Source organism: Symphodus melops (assembly GCF_947650265.1).
Source record: "Symphodus melops genome assembly, chromosome: 10".
NCBI classification, from domain to species: Eukaryota; Metazoa; Chordata; class Actinopteri; order Labriformes; family Labridae; genus Symphodus; species Symphodus melops.
This window is the reverse complement of record NC_136700.1, coordinates 16,479,017-16,487,786: the sequence shown is the minus strand read 5'-3', so window position 1 is coordinate 16,487,786 and position 8,770 is coordinate 16,479,017.

Sequence of the window (8,770 nt, the reverse complement as noted above, 5' to 3'; positions counted from 1 at the left end):
GCTTCTTTCATACAATGGTTTACCTTGTTCCCAGACTCCAAGGTTCCTATAACCTCACTAAAGACTCATTAATGCTTCTGAAATACAGTATGATTATGATAATCAGCAAATATCTCTAGTCAAGGGTTAGATGAGTTTAATATCCATGAAACAGGGGTTTTATGAAAAAAGCTTTCTGCTATGTTTGTAATTAAGTCCCCCAATTCAGTTACTGCAAAGAAAACGAAACAGATATGATGTGTTAAACAGAGTTTCAAAGATGCTTAGAAGTAGAGTTTTAACACTTTTCTCCTGCCTGGACTTTATGAAACCATAGGCTAACTGTCTTCTAGCCCAAACTATATATTTACCTTACAGAGATGGCATCTTTGATAATCTCATTTTACTCTTTGCAGGAGAGCCTTAAAGTGGGTTTTCTAAAATGTCAAACAATTGCTTTAAAAACTGTCTGCCCAGTACAACATACAGAGAGGTGTTTGTTTAACTGTGGGCCATATGCTGACTACACAACTGGTCCTAATAAGACACAGTCAGTCATGTTGGGTAGAGTTTGTCTGATATTTAGTTCTCGTCTTTGTCCAGTGGTATTAAAACCATCCACAAAGCTACTCCCCAATCTACCCTCCCCGGGCTCGTCCCCAGCAATGAATTATCTGAGCAGCGTGTCTAATGTGGTCCAGAGGGAGGCTGGCTCAGGAAGTTCTCTCTCCTGACCCAGAGACAGCACATATGGGGCACAGCAGCAGGACTCGAAGACCCACCTCTCCTGCTACTCCTCCTCATTCACTTCTCGTCTCTCAAACAGACCTCTCCATTGTTCTGTCTTTACCCTCTCTTTGTCTTTTTGCCCTTGTGACAAACTGTGCTATCTCTCAATCCTGCTTGGTCTCATTTAAACACGTCTTCAAAAATGATTGCTATCCTTCGGGACCATGAGGTAATTTGCTCACTACATATTTATTGTGTTCTTTGTTTGGTTTATGGGGTTGTACATTTTGGATTTCCTGCTGACAGTATGATAGGAAGATTGATGACACACTCGAGTTTGTACATTAAATATGAAGCAGCTTAGCCCAATGACCTGAACAAGGGAAAAGGCTAGCCTGACACGAAACAAAATCTCCCTACGAAAACCTGCCAGGCTCACAAATGGTGTCACGTTTGTTGGTAATTAAAACAACATGTTTTGGTTTTATACAGGATTATTTGCAGGAAATTTGTTTGCCAGGCCATGACTTCCTGGAGTCTGAGGTTGTTGCCTCCCGCACAGACTTCTGGAAGAACTTGTTCCAGGTCATGACCTTAACCGTGGTTAAAATATTCAATTAGACTTGACACTTAAAAAGTATTTGTTGCGCCTTTATACCTAAAGAAAACATTGTAGAGAGCATAATGATAAGATACGGATAAAACAAAAAGACCAAAAAGATCTCAGTAGTGATTGCTTATGGACCCTTTGCTTGTACTTTTAAGCATTTTTCTATGACCTGCAGCAAAATCAAGGACAGGGTTAAAATAATATCACAGTGAGCGACAACTCGTGTGGAAGCACTTTTTGTGTTGAAATGATTATGCACCTGCAAGTTTTTTCGTTGCACCCGTCTGTCTTTGCATCTCTCAGCGTCTCTCTGCTGGGCCTCTGGTCACTGTGTCGTGTAAGAATGTCGTGCTGAGCTTTGCTTTTTGGCAGAGGAGAGGGAAACAAGAGATAGAGAGAAGGGGAGGGAGGGGGAGATAGAGAGGGAGGAGGAGTTATTTTGCTCTCTTCGTGCCTCCTCTCTGAGCTGCGTGCCTGTCTGCTCTTCTCGTGTGCATGCTAGATCGCGCAGGTTGCCCTCTATTTGCCCCCATCTCTCTCTCTCTCCCTCCCTCCCTCTCTCTCTCTCTCTCTCTCTCTCTTTCCTAGTCTCTCTCTCCCATCTTCTCTCTGTTAATCTCTCCTACAGCCTTGCGTTTTCCTTCCTCTTTTTTTCTTTTTTTCAATCTCCTTTCCCAACCTGCCCCCACTCATCGGCTCTTAACATCTTAAAATCCTTTCGCCCTCTCATCTTAATGATTCTACCTCCTTCTCTCGCTTTCCGTCGCTGTCTCTCTGTGAGTCATGCAGCGGGCACTGGCTGGGTCTGTTTGCCTGACTGCCCTCCAGGAATTGCTGCTGGCACACACAGAGCAGCACTTTGAAAACCTGCTGGCTGGCATTCGAAAATGAGAGTCAGAGGAGGACAGCTCGAGAAAGTATGGAGGGAGAGGCTGCATACACAAAGAAGAAAAATTAGATGAAACAGACAAGGTAAACGGATGGAGAAGAGGTCGCAGAAACAGGGACCGTGTAAATGAAAGATAAAAAAGAAAAAAGTGAAGTCCATACACAGAGACTTTTGAATTATTTAACGCATGCAAGATTATTGTGCATGATGTTTGCCTTTTCACATCGACTGTGCTCTTGAGGTCGGCGATGTTGCTGCTTCCTCCTCTAAATGGAGACCAGACTACTACATCTGATGCTAATTCTTTTGAAGGCACCTCTAATCCATTTGGTTCTCCTTATACCTTAACATTTTAGAGTGCACCTCCCCATAAGAAAACACAGACACACATTCATTTAAATAACACTTATTAAACGCTCTGTTCTGAATCGTTCATTGTGTAAAAGAGGGTTCTCATAGACAAGTTCAAAAGTTAAACCCTGACACGCTGATTTGTCACGTCGTTTTCTCATGATTGTATGCAAAATTGCCTCTACCAACTTTTCAATCCAAATTTTCGCATATACAAAAGTAACCATGTAGTATTAGTGTATATAGTCCAATTCTAAATGTCACTTGCATCAGAAAGTGCCTTAAACACTTCTCTTTGCTGTTCAGGTCTGCCTAGCCAAAATGCTTCACTAACATGCAGGTTTCATACTTTAAACCCATACTTCCGGCTTAAGCTTGATCATATTAGTCTAATATCTCTGTCACTCACACACACACGCTGGCATGCAAGCAGACACGCATGCAGGAGCTTGCATATGTGAGTTGACTTTTCACACACACACAGACACATGTATCTGGAAATGTCTAAGCTTTGCTCTGTATTAACCCAATATCTTCTCTCACATGCTTGCACACGTAAACACACTCACATGCATATACACTCAAAGATACACACACCCCCACACACTCACACTTCCTGCATTAAGCCCAGGTCCATATTGCTCCAACGATGCCCAGCTGCATCCAATGAACATTCCAGTTACTGTTTTTTTTCCTCTCCCTCCCTCCCTCTCTATCATTTCAAATTTCAGCTTTAAGCCTTTAAGAGAGCCAGGAGCCAAATATGGTCAGGCTTGTGTCATGAACTTTGAGCGACCTTCTAAAGCGGCATCGAGATCGTGACCTTTAAGACCCTCCCTGAGGCTAGGCTTTAGGCACCGTTTTGCATGACCACGAAGAAAAGTCAGATGTGCATGTGCATGTACGCACGCTGTCAATGGTAAGTCCGAGACAGAGTTCATGACCTGTGACTTAGGGAATAGTTCTGACTAAATGTTGCTCAATTTACACAAAATCATTGCTTTATGGCTTAATTATCTCCAGCTCTTATATTGGTCTATTCTTTCTCTGTCCATCTATTCCTTTCAGTCAGTGCTTTTTTTTTAAATAAAATGAAAATAATTGTGCAGTCTTAAGTGACAATTCTCTCCACCCAGCCAGCATGTTTTATAAACAGGAAAAGCGTCCTGGCAAGTACAAGAGCAAACAGAAATACATACAGATGTTTTTCCCCAGAACACTTGGCTAAAACGGCTCTCCACAATATAGCTTGTTGATGTGATTCTGGGACTTTCAACTTCCCAAAAGGCCTCAGGTTGATAAATCCACCCGAGACCAATTAAAGAAACACTCCCTCTTCAGCTTGTCATGTGCTCGATCTGAGCAGGTACAAAATAAAGCCCTCTGACTCTGATTGGACACAGCTCTAGTGCTGTCTCTTTCTCTCTCTCTTTTTATCATCTTTGTTCTCTCTGGCTGTTTTCCACCAGTCCGGCTGTCATCTCCCGTTTATCTAATTGGGGTTCAGAGGACGTGAGTCTGGCAGCGAGGGGGTTGGAAGATGTAGATGTTGAGGAGGAGGCAGAGGGAGATAGAGAGAGACAAATAGACTTGAGGAACAGGCCTTTTAAGAGTCAGAACAGGCGAGAAGGTTCATATCGGAACTAATCTGTTCTGAGGTACGGCCTGCAGTGTTAAACCTTTCTTGGAGCCACTGTTTACAGCTCTATTGAATCAGGACTTCTTTGCCATGTTTTGTATACAGCGTGAAGTCTTATAGTAAGAATGAAGGGGAAAAAACACACATTGGGTAATGTTATTGCTCTAAGGTAACAAGCTAGAAACTTATCTTTGCGTAAAATGTAAAAGGGGACTATTTGTTTTGTCTTACATACAATATTAAGCAACCTTTACATTCAGCAGTGTGTAGTCCAATTTGCTGTACATGACTAAAGATATGACTTGGCTTATTAATTTACTTCCTGGTAAAGACAGAGCCAGCATACAATATGTTCATGGCTGAATGTTGCAGGAAGACCACTCTGCATGTGAAGCAGATGTGAAAACATCAGCATTTCCACTGAAGTAAAAGCTTTGTGGAATCTTTGCAAAGCATGAATTTCCTTGACAGAAATGTATAGCTGCTGTTGTGACTTTGTGATGGCCTGGTAGAAAAATACAGTTGCTCATTTAGGGCTCTGACACAAGAAGCATTCCAAAATGATTGCATCAGTATCAAGCTCACTTTCTGTGCAATGACACTGGTAACCACAAAGCTTGTCAAAATAAACAATTATCATCAACATGTTAGTTTTGTAAAAAGGGGCATGTAGTTATACAAAAGTATTTCAATATTGATGCATTTTAAAGCAGCTATGTTGTGTTTTTGTGAGAAGTTTTTCCATTAGAAGATTGAATTCACATCTTTTCTCTGTTAAGACGTGAATAATTTCATCAATGTCTTTGAAGGTATGAATCCACAAAATACATTAAATGTGGCATGTTAATGTACTTTGAAGAAGCTTTTGTAAAGTGTGGTTTAGAGGGCTTTTCCACTCCCTGAAAGCCTTTCTCTCTTTAAGTACTCTTATTCAAATGCGTGACAATCAGGTAGCTTCTGCTAACAACAGTCCAACCATGTATAATGTGGCCTTTCAAGGAAGAAAGACAAGAATGAGAACATCTTATTAAAGGCTTTTTAAGCAGCCTTCATTACACTCACACAAGGTCTGCATGTATGAGTGTGTATCTATGTAAGTTCATGTGCATCAATCTGACTTGTATATCTGTTTGAAGTTCAAAAGGTTAATTGTGCCATATGGAGCGTGCGTGCATGCAGGCGTATAGCAGTATGCATGCAAACCAAGCCTGTCTATGGCGAGTTCAAAAGGTTAGCCGTGCCACAGAGCTGTGGATCCTGCCTTAATAATTGAGGCTTAACAAGCACATGTTAAAAGATCATGATCCCCTCGCCCCCTCAGCCAGTCATGGTTCAGACATGAGAGTGGCCAAAACAGCTTGTTTGTCCAAACTCAATTATTCACCATTGCATGTGCCGTCCTAATGTGAACACTATTTGTCTTCTCACTCATGCAGTTCTTCTTAAAGGTTATTACTTGTCGTTGTTTATAAATCGGCTTTACAATATTTTAAGTTTTTCTTTTTATAGTTCTTGGTTTATTTGTCGGGTTGTGACACACAGTGGGAGAAACTGTGCAGCACACTCCAAGTTTATTCAGCACTAAAAAAAAAGACCCATCATCAATCTCCCACAAACTTCTCATAGGGGTTTGATATTTCTTCAAGCCATAAAAGAAACATTCGGTTGCCGGAGGAGTTTCAATGCACAACTTTACATAGTTTTATCTTCTTGTTCAATCATGTGCTCCTGTTTGTCTGTTTAACACTTCGGCATCAACCAGCAGCTCAAGTCTGAGATTCAAAAGATAAAAAAATGCTGTCTAGTTCTTGCTTTATGGAAAGCCCACATTAGCCATTAGTATGAGATACGTTAGATAAAACAATGAGTCAGGAATCATCATCATTAGCAGGAAGGTGAATATGCTAAAGTAACTTGTAACTGAAAATGAAGGCGGTTATGGTTTATGTCCGGTTCGGACTAAGTTATTCTGGATTGGTAGATTTTTCATAGTTAATGTCTTTTAAGTTAAAAAAAATGCTTACATTAATGCTTTATTGCCTTTTTTAAAAATACATGGTCCTTACAAGGCTTGGTTGTCATTTTATATCATAAAGAGATACTTAATGCAATACATTCATTGATTGGGTTATTTCCAAATAAGATGCCACCAGTGCTTTTGAGCTTCATGTCTCATGACTGTTGTGCAGCCTGAACTCTATGATTGTATAGATAATTGGTTTTCTGATGGACAGAGAGCTCTATACTGCTTCCAAAGATGATGTTTGCTAGTGAGCTGCTTCATACTGCTCTTGACGATTTGTCAAAGAGCCAGCAGCCGAAAATATGGTGATTGAGGTCTTGAATATAGGTCACTGTTGACCCTTTAGATAGGGGCCCTATATTGACAGAGTAAAGCGTATTGTTGAAAGCATGTGGCGCTAAGAGATTTTGGTCTTGGCTGACTATATTTTGCTACTTATGCAGCACACAATCAGGGCATTCAGCAGGCAAAGGGCGCAAAGAGGTCATTTGCATCATCAGTGTGCCTCAACCTGATAGAGCTGAGGTTGCCATAGCGTCAACAAAAAAGCACCACCATGTCAAAAATGTTGACATGATGGTGGCAATGGAAAATATGTCAAATTGGTATGCAAGGGACGGGGCAAAGAGAGCTTGAGGATGGTCACGTTATTGTTAGCAATAACACTTTCTAAAGCTCTGGTGCCCGTGAGGTCCACTGATTACTGTGACATGTCATGCTGCATTTCATTTTGTTGATTAGGCGACGTGGATTATAGAAGCAATCACATTGCGAGATGATCACCCAAAATTTCTGAAACTGTCAGATATTTCATGTGTGATATCTTTGGTTGCAAGACAGTGAGACCAGTAAGATCTTTTATCCTCTGTCACAGTGCAACATAGGATCACAGTTTTGGAGCCACGGTCACAGATATTGCCTCGATTGATTATCTTTCATCTGGGACAACCCAAAATTGTAGGGCTTGCATTAGAGCGAGCGCACATGGAGGGGAGCTTAGTGTAGTTGCAGTCTCCTAGCCCTATGTCCCATTAAAAACTCTATTTAGGTTTTAGCAAATAGACGGATAATAAACTGTGAAGTAGGTCTGTGTTGTTCATCCTGTGTGTGGATTAAGCTCAGTGGAAGTGCATTGTAAAATATCTGATGCATGCCCATCTTGCTAATGTATCCTCTAAATAGCAGGTACATGCTGCTCCTTCATTTTACATCCCTGGAGGCTAACAGAAGCACATGTTCATTTGCTATCTAAACAACTTTGGCACTGGGCATAAAAATGACCACTAGGCCTCCATCAGGTTAAAAACAGGCGAGACATCGGCGACATCTTAGACACTTCACATCGAATTGAGCCAAGTTTATATCCTAGGCCTATCCAACCAATTATTCATATTGTGAAACCATTACAGCATCAATATGTTTACAGTCCCAACTATATTGTAGCCTTATTTAGCAGTAAAAAGAGTCTTCACAAACAGATTGTCAATTTTTCAAGTTACTTGCTGTGTATTTGTGTGTGGTATTTGATGGTAAAAATGTATTTCTGTGTCATAAAACTGATGGGTCATGAAACTTTTTTTAAAAAGGCTAAGGGTTAGCCTAACCCTACCCTTTTCATTACATTCCGGACAAGTTATAAATGTGCAATACGCTTATGTGAAAGTAATCCGACTACATTAAAGAGAGTGTGATTTATCAAAGTTGTGTTCATGTAATTTTGTTGGAAATATCTAACCATGTTATATCAATCATATATTGCCTATTCAGTGAATACTGTGTTTCTGCCTGAGTGTTGGTATGTCTGTATGCATATTTTAGAGGGGTGCAAACAGACAGTTGGCCCCACCTTAGTTCCTGGAAGCTTGTGCCCTGTGCATGTGCACATTCACGCGGCAACAACACCATATGTTCAGATGTCGTGTGGCAGCAGTCTTATGTGTTCCATTGAGATGATCATTCAAATGTTGATTTGAATAAATATACCAATCCTTTCTATTCAAATTTTAAAATGTGGGGCTGAGGACACAGTGTTCAGTAAAAAAAAACAAAAAAAAACAGCATGCAACAGAAGGGAGCAGTCTGCTCTCTATGGGTGTTCAGTAAGCCTACATCTGGGGATTTAGAGCCAGGGAGGAGTGGAAGGAGAGAGCAGGCAGGAAGGGTGAGGGCCAGCAGGGGCTCATACCCAGTGTATACAGGTGGAATTAATGGGAAGCAACAGGAAAAGACTGAATATGTGCACACCTCCCCAAGGCCTCAAGGATTATAGCTCATGCAGACACACTCAAACACACGCTACACACAAAAACACACATGCAGTGCACACAGACTTTTCATAAATACTCGCTCAGTCTTGCAAATGTTATCATTACTCAGTCTCTCTCAAAATTAGCAATCTGGTTTGCAGACACCTGGTTTTGCCAGTACATTAGAACTCATCTGTTATCCTTATTTACTCCCTTTAATTATTAAATTATACAGTGACTACAATTTAACAGTTGCAAAATGACGAGTGGTGATGAATAATACCTTTTTTTTTCGTGCTCTGTG